This window comes from Triturus cristatus, chromosome 5_2, assembly GCF_964204655.1.
Source record: "Triturus cristatus chromosome 5_2, aTriCri1.1, whole genome shotgun sequence".
In the NCBI taxonomy this organism is placed as follows: Eukaryota; Metazoa; Chordata; class Amphibia; order Caudata; family Salamandridae; genus Triturus; species Triturus cristatus.
The window spans coordinates 1,000,193,969-1,000,218,691 of NC_140588.1; the positions used below are offsets into that span (position 1 = coordinate 1,000,193,969).

At 44.8% G+C, this 24,723-nt stretch overlaps 1 protein-coding gene across 1 annotated transcript in view; it reads right to left on the bottom strand.

The window, feature by feature from the left end:
* The window catches only part of LOC146829568 (homeobox protein CDX-4-like), a 159,419-nt gene that overhangs the window by 113,005 nt on the left and 21,691 nt on the right, over window positions 1–24,723 (bottom strand). The window lies entirely within an intron of this gene.

Here is a 24,723-nt window from a genome sequence, read left to right on the forward strand (position 1 = left end):
GTCTCTTCGACGCTGTGTGCGTTGTGCACCGCGAGACCTTCGTGAGGATTTGCCTTGTTATCCAGTATTGGGGTATCTTTCATAGATTCACATACCTGATCATTCCTCGTCGTCGTAGTGGGAGTCCCACGGTACATAAATAACAAAGTAGTAAATAGTACCTTTCCATAGGCTATTATGGTAGCAACCATATACTCTATAGCCTATTAGTCTCCTTTTACGAAAAGGACCAAACTGAAAACTCAGCCAATCAGCACCCAGCACCCTCAAGAACCTTCCCAAGAGAGGCTGAGTCCCTCAGATTTTCACCTCACTTTGTTGTGTAAAGGAGTCATCCTGAGCTCTGCTCAGTTTTCTTCACTTTCTCAGATAAGTTTCTTTCAGATCTCTTTTAGAAGAATGTCTGATAAAATTGGTTTGTTTAAAGCCTGTCACTCCTGTGGGAAGAAGAGTGCGTGTGGATGATGCACATAAGGACTGTCTCTATCCCAGCCATGAGACAAAACAATGCAAGATATGCCACACCTTCTCTACCATGACCCTGAGGGATAGAGGAGGAAGACTTTTAATCTGGCTAAAGAAGAAGCAGTCTGCTGCCTCTGATGTGGATAGCGACACATCCTCTGTCAACCAAGAGGCCCAGGTCGCCTGAGGGTCAGCCTGAAGAGAGAAGGAAACATTCTAAAGTCACTCATATGGCCAAGGAATCTCAAAAGAAGGAGAAACAGCCTAAGGTCTCCTCAGAGATAAGTTCCCCTCAGACCTCTGGGGCGCCAGCGTAAAAAACAGTGGAAAAAACAGGATCTTCTGGCCTTTCCAAAGGTCAAACGGGCCCAAAGTCTTCTTCACCGTCAGGTTCACCGCAGACGCCTGTTTCTACCTCGACGACGACTACTGTGACCCTCTTGTCGTCTAAATTGTCGACGGCGTTAACCACATCAACGGCAAGTATTAAAGTTCCCTTGCCGTCGACGCTGCCTTTATCGTCGACACCGTCGACAAAAGCAGTCTTTGTCGTCGACGAGCCTGTCAGTGAAGCTCTTGTCGACGAAGACGTCGACAATGACACCACCGATGACGAAGCCATCGTCGTCGACGACGAAGAAACCTTTGACGAAGATCTCATTGTCGATGATGATACCATCGACGACGAGAACACTACCGTCGACGACTGGAGATGTCCCAACGACGGCAATCTCACTTATGTCCGTACCGTCGACGGCCCCGTCGACGGCAAAAACAGCTCAATCTACTCCATTCCAACTAACTACACAACCTCAATTCAGGACACCAAAAATGTCACCGTTACCTCCAAGCCATCTTTTGGATGTTGAGGATTCTGATGACAACGAAGGCCAGTTTTGAGCCGCACGTAGTTCTTTTGAACTTAATGTTAAATATCAGGAGGAGGATGATGAAGATGAGGAGCAGTATTACCATTACCAGGCCCCTCCTGTTCAGTACCAACAGTACTTTCAGCAGCCTAGGCAGTAGCCTTGGAAATTTCCTCCGGTGTTAATTTTAGACCCCCAGAATATGTTGGCGGACTATAAAAGAAGATTTCTTCCTCAGGAGGATATTGTTACGCCTCCTCCACCTCCGCTGGTGCCTCCACAAGCACCACAACCTCCACCACCGGCTACTCCTGCTATGGCACCTTGTCCCATTACTCCTCTGCCTCCCAGAGAAGACGCTACTACATCTGAGGATGAGCAGGAAGAAGGGGAAATTCCAGACCCTACTCCGCCAGCGGATAAGTGGGATGACTACATAGTACCAACGCCGTCCCCTCCGGCTCATCATCCCTCGGACTCACCTCCGTAGGATATCGGAGCATTTCACAACATCATAGATAGGGCCGCTGGTAGAGTTCATCTTCCTACAGTGGTGCACCAGTTGGACTGTTTCCTTTATGATTTTAAGGGCCAGGCAAGAAAAACTGTCAGATCAATACCCATCATTGATCTTATTTGGCAAGAAGGAATCAAAGTTATGAAGACACCAGCCTCTGTGGTTCCGGTGCTTCCAAGGTTGGATAAAAAATATAGGGCACCAGAGGGTTCTCCTGCGTGTCTTATAAGTCACCCAAAACCAGACTCGTGATCTCTCAGGTGGCTCAGACACGATCAAAAAATCCATCTACGCTTATAATTTCTCCACCAGACAAAGAGGGTTGACGCCTTGATTCAATTGGGAAGAAGTTCTCATCTATGGCGGCAGTCTCAGTTTGGATGGCTAATCCTTTAGCAATTTTAGCCCGTTATGATAGACAAATGTGGTCTGACATCGGTTCACTTAAAGACGTCATCCCTGAAGATAACACAGAGGAGTTTCTTAAAATTGTCACAGAAGGAGAGAGAGCAGCGTCAGAAATCATTGACTATGCTCTGGACATTGCCACAACTGGTTTCAGGCAATTTGCTGGCGCTGCCGTTTTACGGCGTCAAGGTGGTTTAAGGCAACGAATTTCCTCCCTGAAGTTCAGACAAAATTTTGGGAAATGGCCTATGATGGTGACAGTCTGTGCGGCAGCCATATTGATGAGGCACTTACCTCCATCAAAAAAGATATGGACACTACTAAAGCGCTTGGAACCCTACAATACTGCAAAGCGCCCTTTCGGGGAGCCCGAAGCATGGGTTTTTCCAATTATAGAGGGAGTTACCAACGTTCCCAATCCTATCAAACCTATCAGCCGCAATACCGTCAGGGTTATCAGCAGCAAAATTAGCGCCAGGCAAATACAGCTGGTTTCTCCAGACAGGGCTCCAAACGAAAGCCAGGATCCCAAGGCCGTGGCACCGGCCGCAACCAGTGATTATGACAGGGTAACAGCTGCTTCCTTTTTCCCCCAGACTGGTGCGACAATCTCAGAGCACATCGATCAGTGGCGTGACATCACTTCAGACAAGTGGGTCTTGGATCTCATCTCTTATGGCCACACATTGGAATTCATCCACAAACCGCCCAATACCCCTCCCAGGGGATCGCACCCTCCTCACCTTCATTTACTCAAAAAGGAAGCACATGCCATGCTTCAAAAAGAGCTATAGAAAAGGTACCCTTCTCCCAAAGGAAGAAAGGCTTTTACTCCCGCTTCTTTATTATTCGCAATAAGTCGGGAGAGTTAACAAATTCATAAAGAACCAATCTTTCAGAATGGTCATTTTTTCGGACATCCTGCGACGCCTCAACAAGGGCGATTTCATGACTTCATTGAATCTCGAGGATGCATACTTCCATGTCCCTATTCACCCAAGGCACAGAGAATTCCTAAGGTTCACAGTGGCTGGTACCCACTATCAATTCAGAGTCCTTCCATTTGGCCTCAAAATCGGCACCACAGACGTTCACAAAATTCCTCGCTCTTGTGGCAGCAGCCTTGAGAAGCAGGGGTCATCAGGTATTCCCTTACCTCCACGAATGGCTGCTAAAGGCGCCATCTTCTCGCCTAGTGGAGAATGCAACGACAGATTGCTTATCTCTTTTCCACAAGCTGGGTCTCTCGGTCAATTATCAGAAATCCTCAATGTTCCCAAACCAGATAACAACATTTCTGGGGGCCAAGCTGGACACCATCCGGAACAAAGCTTTCCTTTCCGAAGAAAGACAACGGAGATTTGCGGGTATTAGCACTCAAGCTGTGCAGAAAAAAGTACGTTTCTGTAAGAGTGTTCAAATCTCTACTGGGAATGATCTCTTCCGCCATAGATCTTGTGCCGCTAACTCGTTTGCCCATGATGCCTCTTCAAGAGGAGCTGCAACGTCAATGGATTCAGGTCTCAGGCTCCTCCGCAGCTGTCACGAATGGGAGCTAGAACAAACGCAGCTGGATGAGATATTTGCAATCTGGGGGAAACCAGCGGATCTGTTTGCGACCCACTACAACTCGAAATGACGATTCTATGCCAGCAGGTTCCCTCTCCCAAACTCTCGGGGTAATGCCCTTTTGATGCGATGGTCAGGGATCTATGCATATGCTTTCCCCCCATCCCTCTAATACCCAGGATCCTCACAAAGATGAAAGGGGAGCGCTGCCGCATTCTCCTAATAGGCCCCAGGTGGCCCAGACAACACTGGTACACGGACCTCCTCCTTCTCTCGGAATCGCAACCCAGCCGTCTAGTTCCGACGCCAACACTGTTGACGCAGGACAAGGGCCAAGTACGTCACCCGGAGCCAGCTTCTCTGCAGCTGCATGCGTGGCTCCTGAGTTCTTGGAATATAGAGATTTGAACATTGACCAAGACTACAAAGACATTATTGGCAAATCTAGAGCTGAAAGCACCAACAAAACTTACAAGCTTAAGTGGAAACGCTTCTGTGTATGGTGCATACGTACGGAGATAGATCCTTTTCTCTTTGCTCCGGAAGACATCCTGCCCTACTTGCTTTCCCTAGCAAAATCCGGCCTTTCACACTCGTCAGTGCGAGTTCATCTGGCTGCTATCTCACGATACAGATGATCGCCACATACTCCATCTTTATGGTCATCAAGAGTGATAAAGCAATTCATGAAGGGACTGTTTAGAGCTTTCCCGCCCATCAAAGCTCCACCTCTGGAATGGCAGCTTAACGTGTTGTTGTCTCAGTTGCTAAAACAACCATTCGAGCCTATTCACAAGGCAGAATTGAAATATTTGACCTGGAAAGTCGCCCTTCTTCTGGCACTTACTTCGACAAGAAGGGTTAGAGAGATACAGGCCTTCACTATCTCTCATCCATTTCTGCGTTTCACTGATCAAATGGTCATTCTGAGAACGAACCCCAAGTTCATTCCTAAGTCCCTACTCAATTCCATTTGAATGAGCCAGTCATTCTGAGGACGTTCTTCCCTAACCCCTCCACTCCTGCTGAAAAAACACTACACACTTTGGACCTCAAGAGATGTCTTAAATTTTATTTGCAAAGAACTAAAGACATAAGTAAATTGAATCAGCTATTTATAGCTTCTGGTCAAACCTGTCAAGGAACTGCAGTCTCTAAAGCTACCATAGCCAGGTGGTTAGTGAGTGCAATTCAATTTTGCCATGACAAGGCTGGCAAGCCTTTATCAAGGACTGTGAGAGCGCACTCCACTAGAACAGTTTCAGCATCGACTGCTCTTTTTGCCGGAGGACCAATTGAAAATATCTGCAGAGCTGCTACGTGGCAGAAGACGCACACGTTTGCAAAGCACTACTGCCTGGAATCATCTCGGCGTGCTGACGCATCAGTGGGACAGGCAGTGTTGAGAAACCTATTTTCTTAAGGTAAGCCTCTTTCAAGAGAAGTTTGAATACTATCTATGTCTTTTGCATGTATAGCATGTTTCATGTTTGAATATTTGATTTTTTGACTAGTATTACATGTAACATTATTGTAGCACTACCCACCGTCCACAAGGGTGCTTTTCTATGACAAACATACATAGGGTTACAATATACGCATATTCATGCATATGTATGTGTATCTGTATGTGTGTGTGTGTATATATATATATATATATATATATAATTATCTACTGGCGGTCACCAGTAGATAGTTATAGTTACAACCTAGTTTCCATAGGAAATCTCAAAATTCTATTTTGAATAACTTTGGCGCCGGTTGACGAATCCTCGCGAAATTTTCAAAACTAATGGGGCGCTCCGCTCAGCTCCTACCCTGAAAGTCTCGGGGTGATTCGTCAAGCGGGAGCCGAGAAAAAGGGGGGGTCCCAAAACCCGTTTTCCCCATGCATTTTTCCATAGGACCTTTAGTCGCAGCTACAGCCCGAACGGCTGAACAGAATTATGTGACATTTGGCAGAGAGGTAGCCATAAGGTCAAGGAAGTGCCTTTTGCAGGTCTGGTGTAAATCTGTTCCGTATTTCCTGAGAAAATAGCATTTAAAAGCATATCAATATCTATACGCGCGCACTGTGGCCGCACCCTGCCGTGCGCGAGCGCAATTCTGATTGGTTGTTAGATGTCGGTAAACATTTGAATCGGTCGAAACCAGGAAGTGTCGGCCGCCATTTTGTCTCTCGCAGTCAGAGGGGGTGAAAAAAAAAGGTGGAGAACGTGAAAAGGGGGCAGAGGGGACAGTTCCTGACCCACTAGCCTTGGTCAGGGGGTCACAGAAGGACCCCCAAGGGAGAAAAAAACAATTTTTTTTTTTTAAATCACGAGGTGCGCGCACCGCGCACGGCACGCACTGCGAACCGTGGGCGCTCGGTGCGCGAAGCGCCCCGAGCCCCCACGGTGCGTGCACGGAGCGCTCCGTGCGCGCAGGGTGCGCGCACCTCGCGATTTAAAAAAAAAATACATTAAACATAACTTAGCATTTAAAAAACCGTACAAATTCACTGAAAAAACCATAGGTTTCACACACGTTATAGTTACGAATTAGCATTTAAAAAACCTTGCAAATTCACTTAAAAAACCATAGGATTCACACATGTTATAGTTAGCTGGACATTTCACTCGTAAAAAACCAATGAAATTCCCCCGTTATAGTTACTGCAGGCAACTATAACTCAATTCAATTCAATAGAGACTTTATTCGGTTATATTTCACACCATTAAAGTGCACATATATACAATACGATTAAAAACATTATTCATACTATTACAATAATTCATAGTCACATACAAGAATCATATTACACGTAGCCCATTGCCAATAACTTGATCCAGATACAGGGTAAAGTGCAGATAGTAAGTACAACATCATTGGTCTAGGCAATTCCTTAATTTGACAGTTAATTTTAAAAATTCTTTAACCTGTAAGACACTATCGCTGTACAAAAGCTGCAAATAGAAAAATATTTAAATTAAGGGGTAGCACCCAATATACCCTTGAGGGCTCGGGCAGATAGAATGTAATAGTGGAAGGCCAACAAGGGATTTTGTTTTAGCAAGGTTCAATTCAGTTATACAGTACAGAGTAACCATTACATAAGTACTAGATAAAGATTTGATCAAACGTAATCCAAATGAATGCAGTAAATGATATAAAGCAACACACACGGGGTATTTTTTTCAGTGAAAGAATCACTAATTTTTATCTAGAAACAGTTCATAGAAAGGAGTACACAAAACAAATGGATGTATAATGTAACATGAAGGGAAAGGCAGCTCAATGTTATCCACAAATCATGACATTACAAAAAAATCCAATCCAATAATTTTAACAGAGATCTGTCTCGTTTATAGAGAACAATCAGCTGTGCAGTTGTACTGTGGAAATGGAAAATATAGTCGACGTTTCGGTCTGTTGAGGCGTCAGTCGGTCAGACCATCTTCAGGACAGATGAACAATACAAAAAGACTCTCGTAGTTTGTTGTAGGACTTTTAGAGGAGTAATCACTTCCTCGTTAGGGATAGATTGTGCTTCATCCGTTTTTATTTGGATGGGTGTATACCATGCGAGGCCCGTGGCAGGACAACGGTGGGCTTCAGAATGTTGACTATTCTGGTATTTGTATGATTCAGAAGGCCAGATGGTCCTTCGTTGATAGATTTTTCACTCAATGCAATGATTTTGGTCTCACAGAACCGAGGAAAGGTCAGAGTACCATCCGTCGATCGAGCTCCAATCGACGGATGGTACTCTGACCATACAAATACCAGAATAGTCAACATTCTGAAGCCCACCGTTGTCCTGCCACGGGCCTCGCATGGTATACACCCATCCAAATAAAAACGGATGAAGCACAATCTATCCCTAACGAGGAAGTGATTACTCCTCTAAAAGTCCTACAACAAACTACGAGAGTCTTTTTGTATTGTTCATCTGTCCTGAAGATGGTCTGACCGACTGACGCCTCAACAGACCGAAACGTCGACTATATTTTCCATTTCCACAGTACAACTGCACAGCTGATTGTTCTCTATAAACGAGACAGATCTCTGTTAAAATTATTGGATTGGATTTTTTTGTAATGTCATGATTTGTGGATAACATTGAGCTGCCTTTCCCTTCATGTTACATTATACATCCATTTGTTTTGTGTACTCCTTTTTATGAACTGTTTCTAGATAAAAATTAGTGATTCTTTCACTGAAAAAAATACCCCGTGTGTGTTGCTTTATATCATTTACTGCATTCATTTGGATTACGTTTGATCAAATCTTTATCTAGTACTTATGTAATGGTTACTCTGTACTGTATAACTGAATTGAACCTTGCTAAAACAAAATCCCTTGTTGGCCTTCCACTATTACAAGCAAATAGAAAAAGGCAGGTTTGATTTGGTTAAAATTAAGTTTCCTTAAGAGTGCAACAAGATAACGTTTGCGGGGATATTCATAAAACCTACATAAAAACATAAAATGCAGCATATCCTGAGGAGACTTCCCGTCGCAGCCACAGGGTGCTGTAACCTTATTAAAAATGTCTGACTTCGGTCGAATTAAAAGATGATGGAAGATGTCAAATCTAAACCTAGTCAACAAGAATTTCTCATGAGTGGTGAGATTACTCATTAAATATGGCTCCATGCTTTCACAAGTTTTTAACATCACATATTTCCTAATTCTTGATTTCATAAGCTCCTCACTTTCCCTTTGAGCCAACTTGTCCTTATAGAAGGCTTGTTTGATTGCTGTTATATCCCCCTTTACAATTCCGCTAGGATTTTCAAACAAATTCAGACGGCCTAGCCTGGAAAAGCAGGATTTCAGATATTTTAACCAGGGGACACGCATGTGTTTGTCCTGAGATACAAGATCTCTTACAATCAAATGGGTAAGAGGTATGTCCTGATTTATCCACAGTTTCACCCAGCAAATCAGTGGCCGTAAGGAAAAAATATCACTTAAATACTGGATTCCCAGTTCTTCATGTACTGTCAAGTTGGGTGTACCAGTGGGGACACAAAGTAGACGTTTTAGGAAATTGTTTTCAACAACCTGCAACTGTTCTCCAGCCACATATCCCCAAAGTTCGCTACCATATGCAGCTGTAGCAACAGATTTGGCATTGTAAAGCTTAATCATTGCGTTAATTGGCTTCTTACCCAGTTTTGTCGCAAAGTTAAAAACAGAAACATTAGCCCTTGTCAGTTCACCTTTCTTTTTGACCAGGTGTGGTCAATAATGTTACATGTAATACTAGTCAAAAAATCAAATATTCAAACATGAAACATGCTATACATGCAAAAGACATAGATAGTATTCAAACTTCTCTTGAAAGAGGCTTACCTTAAGCTTGGTATCAAACAGGACACCAAGATATGAGAATGTTTCTGTGACTGGTATTGGGACATCATCCAATTTAAAAATAAAAAAAAAATTGGGTTTATGGCCAATATGCTTTATGTATGATTTGGAGTTGTTGACCAATAGATTTCGATCAGACATAAAAATGTTAAAAGCATTTAAAAGCGCCTGGAGTCCCTTCTCCGTTCTCGAAATTAAAACCGCATCATCTGCGTATAAAAGAACTGGAATACCCCGCCTGCCGACTCTAGGGCAGTCTGCCTGTACATTCTGTAGATAATCATCTAAATCATTAATATACAAATTAAAAAGGAAGGGGGCAAGAATGCAGCCCTGACGCACTCCCTTCTTTATGTCGAAATTACCAGTGGTGTCCCCATTTACAGAATATCTGACGTTAGCACTGGTATTACTGTGCATATCCACCAGAAAGTCGACTATCCCAGGATCCACACCTTTCTCCCTCATGGACCTCCACAGCCCCCCCCCTGTTAACACAGTCGAAGGCTGAAGAAAGGTCCATGAAGGCAAAATGGACAGTTCCCCTCTGTACAGTGGTATATTTGCTCAATACAAGGAAGAGGTTAAGGCACTGGGTTATGGTGGAGCGCCCCCCACAGAAACCATACTGAGAAATCGACATGATGTTATTTTCAGTCGCCCAGCATGTTATTCTCTGTAGTAGAATTCTCCCCATAATTTTGACCATGGAGTCAATTAATGAGATTGGCCGGTAGCAGTGAGGACTGCCCTTATCTCCTTTTTTAAAAACGGGAACAATCGTTGATAGTCCCCAGGAGATAGGACAGCCCACTTTGGCAGCTGCATTAAATACTGCAGCCAGGATGGGTGCCCAAAAGTGTGGATCAGACTTATACAAGTCTGGGGGGATCCCATCAGGCCCTGGGGCTTTTCTAGCAGTAAGTCCTTCAATGGCCACCATAACTTCACCATTAGTAAACCTAATAGCACCTCCCCTAGCATCAAGCAATTTCTCAGTTGTAACAGGTAACCCAGAAGAGTATAATTGTTTGAAGTGAAATTCCCACTCTTCCTTGGTAATACAACAGTCCAGACCGTTACCCGGGTCTTCAACCAGAAATGGTTTTTTAATTATTGTCCAAAATCTGGTGCTGGATTTTAAGGTAGAGGGATCAAGTAACTCATTCCACGCTTCTACTCTTAGTGACTCCTTATGGGATTTAAGAATGGACTTATATTCTCTACGGCACAGTTTGACATTTTCCTGCACTCTCGGAGTAGCTGCCAGTGCTAGCCTGAGGTTACGAGCAGCTTTGGAGCAATTATGATTGAACCATCTTGGCCCACATTTTTCCACACTCATCTTTGCAGGAGCCGACATCAGTTCTGACACCTTCTCTGACAGATTTTGATAAGCAGTGAGAACCCGTCGTGGGTCTGCCCTTACCTGGGTGCAGTTCACAATATCCTCCGTACATGTGTCTACAATGTTTTTATACAGTAAATCTGGAGTCACCATTGACCATTTGAGTCGCCGCCTCCCATCTATGGTGCCCAGCCTCCCGGAATTACATATCTGTCTTTCCTTAGTGAACCAAGGTCCCTTCAGACGGATTGTTAAAGGATTATGGTCACTGAATTCGCTTGGGACAATATCAAACGAATCTAAAAAAGGTAGCAGTGTCGCTGACAACAGCATGTGATCAATAAAGGTGCCCCTCAAAGGTTGGGGTATCAAAACATTTAAATGGATCCCTGAGTGTCATGGCCAGGGAGAGGTCCAGGTTATCAAGGAGAGCATTGCATAGTTCCCCAGCCATTGTGTGATCCAGGTGGAGTCCCTCCATACGCTCACAACTTAAATCATTTATGCATTTGTGCAGAGGGTCTCCACACAAGTGGCCATTTAGATCCCCCACAATCATGAGGTTGTGATTGAAATCATTTAGAGAGGAAATGAGAAAGGCATGCAGGACAGATACGGAATTAGATACTGAAGTGACATTGGCAGCATTATAAAAATTCACTAAACATACTCGGCAGTGTTCCCCATTTAAAACCAAACCCATCATACCAGGATCATTTGCATCAATTCTACTGATTTTACAGGTAACAAGGATAGAAACGAAAATCACCAGTCCACCCTTAGGTCTGCCTCTTAATGATGGTGTGGCCGGGACATAGAAGGCCTTGTACCCTTCTAGAAAAAGATCACATTCAACCAACCATGTCTCTTGTAGGCAGATAACTTTAAATTGCTTAATGTAGTTGACCCAGTTTATGTCTGCCATTTTTGCAGCCAACCCCGCAATGTTCCACGAGACAACATTGCTACCACAGTTTTTATCCTGTGAGTTCAGGATAGGTACCAGTTCATCTGAGATTGAGATGCCCTGACCCACAGGGATCTCATGTCAATCACACATGTCCAGGCCAGATAGAAGGTCGTACCTGTTCTGTGTGTTGATGTTAAACCCGGAATAAGGTTGGGCCAAAAAATTAGGTCTATTCTGTGTATTGGTAACGTTTCCAAATCCCCTCGGGTTAACAATATTATACTGAGAGTGGGTGTCCATGGCCTGGATCTGAGTTTCAGCCACTGGACTAAACAACCTTTGTTGGGGGGAATTATGACAGAGATGGGCATAGAAGTACCCCAGAGGTCGGACACATATACTGCTCTCATTATTTATCAGTGACGAAGCTCTTAAGAGAGCGGTGGCCACATGTTGGGGATGTTTGAAGTTCACAACAATGCAGTCTCCGCTTCCCATTTTTTTTGATGGGCCCACCCAAGTCACCCGCCTGACTGCCACTATCTGATCAAAATATGCAATTGGAAAGCCACAGTTTTTATTAAGCCATGACACTGTTTTGTTTTTAAGTGAGGCGTGAGACTCGTCATAGGGTGAGGCAGGATGAGTACCGCAGGGTGGGACATTAGTTAGAACTACCACAAATGGCGCACAGTCGGGCGGTAGGTTAAGATAGCGTTTACTCCTGTGCGACCTACTATCTGTTCCCTGTCTTGAAACAGGGTTAGATTGAATCTGTGGATCCATTGTTATTTGAGTGGCTGGTGTGGTTGCTTTTATTGGAACCCTGCTCACGGTGGTAGGTACTGCCATCGTATTAATGGAATTTGACTGCATTTTTCCCTGCACCATCCCTGCCTGTCTGCCTTCCCCAGGGTTATCCCTTAATCCAGTAACTGCAGCCTGGTACGAAGATACCAGGCCACCAAGCCTGGACACCTCAGCTGTTAGAGTGTCTATCTTGGTGGTTAAAGGTCTGATAGCCTCCTCTACCTTAGATTCCAATTTAGACTCGAGGTTTTTTATGAGGGCAACCAGTTGTACAATATCAGCATTTAAGTTATTCTCCTTGTTTCCGGTAAACACAAAGGGATTATTAAGTGGGACATTAACAATAGCAGAATCTACAGCAGTAGTTTTTTTCTTCTGTTTCCCACCCCCTTTTATCTGTGTTCGCCTACAGTTGTGTACCGGCCTTATAGCTGGTGGAACTTCCTCCAAATCCTCACTGGATGTATCTTGGTGTTCTACATGGACCTCAGTCCTTACCACAATCGGTGTGACCGGGTTTTCTCTAGCAGCACCATTGACGCTGGCCTCTCCCTCAGCGTCCATCGCTATCAGAGGCGGCGTCTCAACCAGTGCTGTTGCAGGGGTCCCTTTCCCTAGAGATGCCCGACGTTCACTGTTGATCTGAGTGACTTATTTTACCATGTAATTGTCAATAGTGCTATGGCCCGTAGCAGTTTTTCCATTTTTAGCCTTAGACATCCTAAATAGAAACAATACGTGTTTAAGTTGCAATGCGACTATACATAAATGTTAAAAAGAATTAAAGTCTCACTTGTTACTTAAAAAAGAGGGATCAGTTCACGAAAACCAGGGTCTCGGGCCCAGCCCAGTCTCTTCAGGCCTCTGAGGGCCACAGAGGGCCCGCCCTTGTCCCGGGCTCGTTCCCGCGCGCGTTCCGCAATGCGCGTAGCTGTTGGTCAATTTATACCACCTGGCATGGGCGGGACAAGGAGGCGGCTTCAGGCACTGGAGGATTCTGGTCAGTGTAGTCTACCAGCCTCTTTGCCTCAGTCCCCCCCCAGCTGCGAGCGTTTCCCGCGAAGCGGGAAACGCGAGTTGTAGCACTGGTGGCAGCGGCAACAGGAGTTCACAAAACGCAGGGTCCCAGCGAAAGAACAGTTCAGCAGCGCAACACTCCCAAAACGGCCAGCAAACAATTCCACAGGGTCGAAAGACAAGGGCTCCTATAACTCACGCGACCGCAATCCTCTGCTGATGACGTCAGATATTACATCACTGATGACATATGTGTCTTTATGAAAAATAAATATTTGTAATATATGTAATATATGTATAGCTAAAGATTAATGGAAGAAGACATGGGTAAATAAGTGTCTAAATACAGTGATGTAATATCTGACGTCATCAGCAGAGGATTGCGGTCGCGTGAGTTATAGTTGCCTGCAGTAACTATAACGGGGGAATTTCATTGTTTTTTTACGAGTGAAATGTCCAGCTAACTATAACATGTGTGAAACCTATGGTTTTTTAAGTGAATATATATATATATATATATATATATATACACACACACAGATAAGGAATTGCTTACTATTCTGATTCAGGCATGTGAATCTATGAAAGATAGCCCAATACTGGATAAGAAACATGTTACTTACCTGTAGCTACAGTTATCCAGTATTGGTATCTTTCATAGATTCACATGCAACCCACTCTCCTCCCCGGCGAAGCACCTCTAGGATACAGAACTGACTACACTCGTGCTGGAAAATCTGAGGGACTCAGCCTCTCTTGGAAAGGTTCTTGAGGGTGCTGGGTGCTGATTGGCTGAGTTTTCAGTTTGGTCCTTTTCGTAAAAGGAGACTAATAGGCTATAGAGTATATGGTTGCTACCATAATAGCCTATGGAAAGGTACTATTTACTACTTACTACTTTTTATTTATGTACCATGGGACTCCCACTACGACGACGGGGAATGATTGAGGCGTGTGAATCTATGAAAGATACCAATACTGGATAACTGTAGTTACAGGTAAGTAACTTGTTTCTTATCGTGTGCACCGGAATCTGAGTGAGTCTCATCGATGCTGTGTGCTGGTGCGTTGTGCACTGTGAGACCTTCGTGAGGATTTGCCTTGTTATCGTGTGCACCGGAGTTAAAGTGAGTCTCGGCGACGCTGTGCGCGTGATCTTCGTGCAGCCTGAGACCTGTGTGTGGAGTGCCCAGTGATCGTGCACCCGAAGCTTAAGGAAGACTCAGCGACGCTGTGTGCGTGTGCTCTGTGGCAGCCTGAGATCTTTGTAACTGTAGTGGCCCGGACCGGCAGTCCCGGAGGAGCCGAGTTGCCGGCCCGAGCCCGACCTTTGCCAATTCACAAAGTTGCATTGGAGGGCCAGCCGCTGGACGAGGAGAGGAGAGTGAGTTTGCGCCCTCCAGGTAACCTGTGTCGACTCGCGGGGCGCGGGCTCGGAGGGAGATGCTCTTGGCATCTCTCTCGTGTTGGCAGCGCGAGTCTCTGCTTCGGCTTGTATCGCGGCCCGTATTGCCAAGGGAGTGGCAGCACAGGGGCCGGAGTGCAGAGCTGCACTTTTTGATTACATCGTACCCGTGTTCGGGGCAACTGTTGAGAGGCTGACTGCAAGTCAGAAGCAGAGGCAGAGTGACCTGCTAAGGCACAGTGACCGGTGCCTGAGTGTATTACGCATTATTCCATTTCTGCATTTCGGAGTACCTGATTAGAGTATTATGCATTGCATTATTCCTGCATAACGAACTACCTGATTAGTGTATGACGCATGGCATTTTATCTGCATAATGAACTACCTGATCATCATATGACGCATTGCATTGTTTCTGCATAACGAACAACCTGATTAGCGTATTGCGCATTGCATTATTCCTGCATAACGAATTACCTGATTAGCGCATTATGCATTGCCTTATTATAACGACATACCTGGTGGTTGTATTATGCATTGCTTTATTTTACCTTGCAAAGTGCCTGATTGTTGCATTACGCACTGCATTCTATTTACATTGAAGAGTGTCTGATTGCTGCGTTACACTTTTTACAGTATTTTTACATTACAAAAGTGCCTCATTCTAGCACTACGAACTGTATAACATGATATTAGTATTACAGGAGAATGTTTAGAAGTGCTCATTAATACTGCCAGAACTTACAAGGGCTGGCTGGCCTAACAACCGGCCGGGAGAAATAGTACACAACCTCATATGTTGGATTTATATCATGTGGTCTTATCGTATATCTTTTTATATAAAGTTTATACTCGTTTTTATAAAACTCGTGTGGAGTCTATTTGTGGTGTCCTCATTGGGTTGTTGTGAGCGTGGTTGCAAATACTTTACACATTTGCCTTGAAGATAATCCTGGCTGCTCATGACAAGCTATCAAGGAGGTGAGCGCTGGCTATCTAAGAAGGTGACCTTCCTTTCCCTGACGTTGGAACGCGGGTCCCTACTTGGCCTAAGGTACCTACCTCAGCCAACCAAGGATCCCGGGTCTAACACCCGCTGTTGCATACAGCGTACACCAGCTTACCTAGTTTTCAAAAGTGCTACAAGTTTTACAATAAAATTCTCCAAAAAGGTTAAAAGCAGATTTTGTGCAAATCACGCTATTTCCATCAGCATGTGTGGCGAGCTATTCATAGTATCTGCGCGCCTGCGCTTGCATTAGCTTTAAATAGTGAGGGTAGCCTCCTCCTTCAGGTCAACTAGACCGCTAACCAATATGGCGTTTGATCGGTGACCCGCTCTTACTTGCGGCGTACACCTGCCTACCTTGTTTTCTAAAGTGCTACAACAGTTTAACAATAAAGTTCTTTAAAAAGGTTAAAACAGGTTTTGTGCAAATCACGCTATTTCCAGCAGCATATGCGGCAAGCTATTCGTAGTATCTGCGCGCCTGCACTTGCATTAGCCTTAAATAGTGAGAGTAGCCTCCTCCTTCAGGTCAACTAGACCGCTAACCAATATGGCGTTTGATCGGTGACCCGTTCTTCCATGCGGCGTACACCAGCCTACCTTGTTTTCTAAAGTGCTACAATAGTTTTACAATAAAGTTCTTTAAAAAGGTTAAAACAGGTTTAGTGCAAATCACGCTATTTCCAGCAGCGTGTGCTGCGAGCTATTCGTAGTATCTGGTAAACAGTATTACTTGTGCACACGTAGGGGCTCATTACGATGTCGGGCTCCTTACAATGTCGGGCGGAAAGCCTCCGCCCGGCACTGACTCAGAATCGGGACCGACCTACTGGCAGTTGGTGGTTTCGACCGACGGATTATGATGCGACCAGACACTGTTCGGTCCGGTTCCTATTGTTTCCTATCGGACCTTGTGTTCCGCCCAACAACCAGCTGTAACACATGCTCCTATGGGGAAATGGGGTGTCTGCGGAAAACCCTGCACCCTGTCGTAGGCACCCCAGGGTGCCTGCCACACAGTGCAGGGTTTTATAGGGGGGTACCTTGGGTGCTCCCTTGGCCACTCGCCGCAGGGCATAGAGGGCACTGCCAGGGGCTCCCAAAGTCTCTTTCCGACAGCCTTTTCATGTTGGACCGGCCTATGTGGTAAGGCTGTTGGAAAGCGACATCGTAATCCTGAGGGCGGAAACCCTGTCTATAGGGGTGTACGATGCGGTTCCGACTGACACAAATACTCCACGAGTCGCTCAGAACCAATTTAAAATGACCTCGCTGTTAACACTACGACCGTGAACATTGTGATCGGGCGGTCGGATTGTTAAGCAACTGAGTCGGTCAGAAGGACTCCGATGCGATCGAGGAGATTCCGACTGTCAGGAATAGGTTTTCCGTCCGACATTGTAATGAGCCTCATAGTCAAAACTGAGGCAAGCAGCAACGTGGTTTAACCGTGACAGGGCAAATGGTGACAGTGCCAATTGGGAGTAGAGGCTAACAGAGTATAGAGGTTAACAGTGATTGTATATCAATATGTATAATATTGCATGTAGGATAATATTTGCTGCCTCAGAGTTGTTTTTTAACGCTATAACCTTGTAACCAGTTTATTTTTCAAAATGTGCTATACAGTACACCACTTTAGCCTTTATGTTTTCTAACTTATGTTGGGGGGAAAACCTGTTGAGCCCACCTTAAACAGTGAGTCTTGCTTGTTCCTTAATCTTTGGGACAGTCATTTACACCCTACCACTGTCTCCCGCTACCATGGTTACTACTTTGGGCTGCATTTCCCAAAAAAAACTACGGAAAAAAATGCTTGCTCATCCAACCATTTTTTGTTTAAGTCCCGGGCAAAAAATGTGTGAATGTCAAAGAATGGAGACATACAAACTCTGCTCTTCTGTTTTTAAAAACAAAACATTAATATCTCAAAAACGACTAAATTGATTTACACAAAATCAACAAAAGCATGCTTTCTGAGTGACGTTCATGCCAAGTTTGTTCTATATCAATTCAGCCGTTTGAGCTGTAGGAGTGAGCAAAACATGGAAGTCCGCTATCCCTGAATAAAAGCCTGCTTCTAATTCCCTTATTACAGCCGAGTTGTGACGTCTGTAGTCACCTGTAGTAACACGATGATGTACCGGCTGAAATATAAGTTATTATAGAATCTCTGTATGTTTTTGCACATTGTTAGCAACAGGATTTCTTTTAACATATGATTTACACTAAACTGATTCTAATGTCTTTTTGCAGCAATTTACTATTTTTTGGTGTGTTATTTTCACAGTACAGGTTATATTATCTATCGCTCCTCACAGATTTAGGCAGATTGTGGGATGGTGATGGTCGAACCATGTATTCTAAGAATAAAAGCCTACCTGTCATACATTGGAAGGAAATTGGAAGTAACCTAGGAAGTTCCATGACCTTATAATAAAATAGAATAAAATTGCAAGAACTTGAGCATTGCCCATTGCCAACAATCGAAGGATTTGTATTTTTAATATAGCTATTAGTTTGAAAGGTGAGCACAAGCTGCTGCATTGGCCTTCTTTGTAGATATGACCACTCCAGGAGGGAAAGAAAAGAATGCCCGTTTATCTTGCTCGTTAAGTTCGAGAGTTGCTTCTAGGAAAGACAATACAGGCATGAGTAAAGCATTTTATTTGCTGTGTAAACCATCGCCGTTTCCGGTAATATACTCTCACAGACGAGATGAGAAACTAGCAAGAAGTGACTCGGTGCATTTCAAAGGAAAAGAAAAACAAGCATTGGCATAGCCAATAGGTCTCGCCTTTGGGACCTTATAAGTGTTTAGCCAGGCAACAGTTGCATAACTAAATACTTATAAGGTCCCAAAAGCGAGACCTATTGGTTATGCCAAGCTGTGTGATCGCAATCGCGATCAAACATCAAAGCGGCCCTGCGGCCGCGAAAGTGAAAGTAATTGCGGTAAAGCGCGGCGCGCGCGCCCTTGCACATGCACTGTAGGTCTAGGCTGGCCTGGCAGCACTTTTTGGAGCCCTCTCAATAAGTCTCGCCAGACCAGCGCATGCGCTGGGTCAGGCGAGACCTAACAGGGCGTTAAAAGGACCGCCGCCTGAAGATGACAGACAGGCCACTGTGCAGGGACAATGAATCTTAGAACAGACTAGACCTCACAAAGGGAAGGTGATTTGCATTAGAACTAGAGCCACTGCTCATCCCGTTTATCATGTTCTCTTGGGGCAGGGATACATGTAAAGTCTGCACTATGAGGAGCAGTCCTCAAGTGTAGTAAGAGTGATCCTGCCCATCGCATGATCTTTACCAGGCACGTGTAACTGGCACGTTGCATCATGGGTGAGAAATACACTGTGAACAGCTTATGTGTTGGGGACTTGAGTGGCATAACATTTTATTCTCTGGGTTCAGTGACATGTGCTAACTGTTGTGTGAGGGTGATGCGGTGAGCATCTGGTGCCGTCCTAGGGCCAGGCCTCTCTGAGATCGAGTGGGACGCGCCACCAAGTTTCCAGATGATGTTGTCACTGTCGTTCATGAATGGCAGTATACCCACAAGCTGCCTCCACGAAAACACTATTTCTGCATCATTGGGTCTTTGATATTAGAAAGCATTTTACTGTGCCGATGTGCAGGATATCCAAACACATGTCCACATCAATAACATTTTGAGAAATGAATGAGTTTCAAGTTTCAAATAATCTTTATTCGGTTATTAAAAAATAGCCATAAAAGATACATGTTATACAATCGGGCCTTCTAAAACACAGTATTCCATACATTAATAAATAATTCATATTAAAACAAGCGACTTTAAAAGCTAACAATCCATGTCGTCCTTGAGCGGGAGAGCTATACACTTATACTCTACTCCTTTCTTAATTTTAGTTCCTTTGTTACTGCTCATTTTTGATACGGTCGACCCCATTACTCCTCTCCCCTAGTTTTTCTCAGCTTGACTGCCAGACGCAAAAAATGTACCATGCTAAACAGTGTAAAAGGATCAGCAGCAAGCTTAAGAAATAAGAGGGCCACTTTGGCCTGTCCAATATTTGCACGTTTAAGTAATGTTTTTAAAAACAATGAACGTGGATAAGAAAAGTAGGGGCACAATAAAACAAAATGCAGGGTGTCTTGCGGAGATCTAAGATCGCAGCCGCAGCACCCTTTTAAGCTTACGTCATGTACAAAACCTGCTGGGACGGCCAAAATATGGTGCAGCAAGTCTAATCTAAATCTAGACATTAAATATCTATCATGTCTATTGTACATGTTGGCCAAATAGAATTCCATGCCCGGCGGAGTTTTGATGAGCTGGTGTGATCTCACTGTACTTTTAGACCCCTCTGTTGCTTCTCTAGTCCTAGCCAAGTACTGCCTACAGGCTTTCTTTATGCTGCCCTTATCTCTATTGGCCAGCGTACTTGGATCATTGAAGAACTTTTCGTGACCCAGCCTGGTCAGAGCATCCCTTACATATCTTAGCCATGGTATTCTAGGCCACTTATCCCTTTTCATGCAATCCTGTATAATTAATCTACTCAGGGTGGCCTCTGGATTAGTCCATATTTTTACCCAACAAGAAATTGGGTTAGAGGCAGCTTGATCAGTAAGATAGTCCATACCCAATTCCTCGTGGACAACATACGAAGAGACGCTTATGGGGACCTGCAGAAGCCTTTTTAGAAATTTGTCTTCTTCTTTTTGAATGTTCCCCATATCACGAAAGCCCCATACCTCGCTTCCATAGAGGGTCTTTGAGCAGCAAACTGAACTATATAACTGGGTAATTTCGTGCGGGGACCAGCGACCCAATCTTGTTGCGAAATTTATAATGGATCCCACAGCACTCGGAAATTGACTACATTTCAGGCTTACTAGGGGTTTGAAACTGAGGTCTTGGTCAAAAACAATCCCCAAGTAATTAAAAGTTTTTACTTTTTCCATTGTATGGGTGCCTATTGAGAAGCTATAGTTCTTAGCCGGTTTTTTGCCTACTTCCATAACATAAGACTTGGATAAATTAGGCACTAGATCTAGGTCCGCCATGAACCTGACAAACCCATTAATAAGCAACTGCAGGCTCCTTCCTGTGCGGGCCAAAAGTACTGCATCATCTGCATATAGGAGGACTGGTATGCTTCTCTTTCCTATACAAGGGCAGTCTGCATCCAGCCCTCCCAGTGCTTTATCTAGCCCGTTTACATATAGCGTAAATAAAAATGGGGCCAGGATGCAGCCTTGCCGCACCCCTCCCCTGCAGTGGAACTCCTCGGTCAGGTCGCCATCATCTGTAAATCTCACCTGTGCCGTAGTTTCGAGGTGGAGTGACTGTAGTACTCGTAACAAACCCAGATCTATGCCCATCTCAGCCAACATCTCCCACAGCTTCCTTCTGCTAACGCAGTCAAAAGCTGCTGAGAGGTCCATGAATGCTAAGTACACAGTGCCTTCCCTGGCCAGGGTGTATTTGGCCACTAGGTGGTAGAGGTTAAGGCACTGATCTGATGTTGAACGCCCACTCCTAAACCCATACTGGAGATCGGTAATGATGTTATATTCTTTGGCCCATTCCAAAAGGCGATTGAGAATGACTCTGCCCATGATTTTCGCCGTGACATCTATGAGGGATATTGGGCGATAACATTGGGGGTCATTTCTATTGCCCTTTTTAAATATTGGAACGATGACTGCCGTGGACCATGATCTCGGCATACCCTCCTGACAGGCAGCGTTTAATACCCTAACCAATATTGGTGCCCAAAGTTCCACCTGGCTTTTAAACAGGTCTGGTGGGATCCCATCGGGTCCAGGCGCTTTTCTTAAAGTCAGGCCTTCTATTCCAAGTTTAACTTCTTCCACCGTGAATGGTATGCACTCACCCTCGGGTAGTTCCAGAGTTTGGGATTGCAACGTCTCTGGATTACCCCGATTGTATAATTTTGAGAAGTGTACTACCCACTCTTCCGGTAGGATATGGGATACAACCTGAGGCTTATTCGAATCTTGGAAACAAGGGTCATTTATTGTTTTCCAAAAGCTTGTCATGTTACGATGCTCCGCTGCTTCTTTTAGTGACTCCCAAGCTTGAGATTGAAGGCAATGCTTCCTTCTACTAGTGGCCTTTTTATATTGATTCCTGCATTCCATGATCGTGCCTCTGTCCCTTGGGACTATTTTAAGCGCCTGCTTCAGATCCCTGTGTGCCTTCGAGCATTCTTTATCGAACCATCTCTGGCAAGGGTCTGTCTGCTTATTCATCTTACGCCTTAAGAGGCTATCAATATGTTGGGCGGTGCCCTCAAATGCTGTAATCAGGTCGCTCCCCTCAATATTACTATCTAGGCATTTCCACATATAACTATCATTCTCTACCAGGAGCGCTCTGTGTAATGCCAGTCCATCAATCTTACACCATTTGATTCTCCTGCCCTGATCCATTGCCTTGTATTGTCCCCCGGGAAACCTTTTGTCTCTTTTGGCACACAGATCTAAGGTCTCTATTGTTAATTCCAGAGGATTATGGTCACTAAATATGCTGGGGACTATCGCAAAGTGACTGACCCTGCCAGCTAAAGCGTGGGAAACAAAAATATAGTCGATGATGGAATCACAGCCCCGCCCCTTGAACGATGGCGTCATTGAAACTGATGATCCATCCATGACTAGGTCCATTGTGTGTGTTAATGCAAATTTGCCTAGAATTATGCCTAGTGCCATGCCTTCTCTAGAATGCTCTACATGCCAGCCTTTTGTAGAAGGACAGGCATCCCATGAACCTCCTTCCCATTTCAAGTATGGGCATGGGTGAGTGTTAAAATCCCCCAATAAAAGTATCCTGGCGCTGGGATCCCCCGCATCATTTAATCCAGAAATTCTCTGATCTAATTCCGCCAAGTTGGACATTGATTGTCCTGCATTATAAAAATTTATAAAAATAACCTTGAGGCCCTTTGCAATGTATCTTATGCCCTGGAGGCATTCAGAATCCCACCCTAGGTCTTGCCAGCTCCCTTGCAGCGTCAATGCCGCATACAAAATTAAACCTCCCTTGGCTCGACCCATAGGTGATTTACGTGCCGGGGTAAAAAACAGTTTATAACCCTCCAGGAACAGGCCACTGCAATCCGTTTCCCAAGTTTCCTGTAGGGAAATAATATTATATTCCTTAATAAAACTTTGCCATTCCTGGTTTGCGACTTTAGATGCAAGACCCGCAATATTCCAGGACAGCAACCTCAGCTCAGAGGTTGTACGAACCCTACCATCTGTGCCGTCTCTGAACATCCTTTGTGTTGTATTTATCTCCAAACTAATTTCTTGTGGGGCTGTGTCTCCCAACACCCTAACCTGTCCAGAAAGTATATCAATGCTAACATCCTGATTATTAGGTCCTATTTTACTTATAGTTCCCTGGTTTCTTACAGCATCATGTGCTCTCTCCACCACTATATTCCCTACACTCCCCAGTCAATCCTGTTCGTCCAGGGCAGAGTAATCAGTGAGGGTGGCAAATCTATTTGGGGCTAAGCATATGTTGTCCCGTCTACTTTTCATAGGTATTCTTGGCTCTTGCCGGATCTGCCCGGAATCACGGGCACTATCCCTATAGAAATAATGCAAAGGGAGCATCCTTACACACGACCCTCTCTTACTCTCCCGTGCCGATTATCTAGGAGTTCTCTTACTAATCCCGGGAATCTTAAATTTACAATGATACAGTCACCGGGGAACTTTTTCTCTCCGCCACCAATCCAGGCTGTCCTCCTTGCCATGAGGATGTGGTCATGTTGGAAACTATTGACTGGTATGTTATTATTGATCCAGTGCGCTGCCTTGTTAATCAAGGTGCTAGTCGATTCCTCGGCTCCCTTACTCAGTCCCGGGACTCCTACAAGCACCACTGAGTATGGACTAGAGGCTGGGGGTAGGTCTAATATTGGAAGCCCTGGGGTGGCCTGAATGCAATCTATGCGGTCTATCCCGCTGTGCTTCGTGTTTTCCCTATGTGTCAGGCCAATATCTCTAGTCTCGAGTCGAGTACCTAAGTGATCCCGGGTTTCCCCATTCAAATTCTTATTCCCCGTGTTACCCATATTAGCTCCATGTGATGATGATTTGCTACACTCTGCTTGTTCGCCTCTCCTATTATTTGGCTCCTTGTTGTTACGATTAAACACTGTGCTGCCCTCCTCCCTCTCCTGCCCGGGGTCTCTAGCGTGTTGTGGCTGGATTCGGGACACAAATTTGTTTATAGTCCCTTCCATATTCGTTATTTTCGCCATTAATGGCCCTAGCAAACGCTGTATGAGTTGTTCCATTTTATTTTCTAACTCTGTTATAATTTGTTGGGTCCCACATGGCCCATTTTCATGGCAGCATCTAGGGCACCCTATTTTCTCCAAGTTTTTAGTACTGCCTTTGGTAGGTTTGGCCGCTCCCTTCCGGCTAGCTATATTGGCGCGCGTGCAACATTGTAAGCCACCCGCCGCTGAGGGCCCCGCTCCTATTTTTTGTGTTTTAGTGCGTGTAGTTGCCTCTTCCCCCAAGCTCCGTTCCAGATCAGTCTCACCTTCTACTTGGTGATTACAGGACTCCTCCCTTGTGGCTCCCCCGTTCATTGCTCCCTGTGATGTAATTAGCTGTAAGCCTTCTCTACCCTGTGGGCTAAGTACGGCGCCTTGATTGTCATTCAATGGCCCTATCCTACCTAAACTTGTTATGTCACCCTGCGGGTTATGGACTGTAATCAATGGTATATTGGTAGTGTCAGCTTGAATATAATGCTCCATGGTAGACTCATTTGAATCTGCCGGAGCACCAGGCGTTACACAAGATGCTATATTGCCCAATGAGGATCTTTTTGTTGCTAATTGGGGGTCCAGGGACAGTCTGTGCTCAGCCAATTGAATTTCGTGTATTAGCACTGATTCTGCTCTAGTAATAAAGGCATCCAATGTCCCTTTAACTCCTCCCCCTACCCTCGTTTTAGCAATCTTATTTTTGACCATGATATCACAGTCTTCTGCCTT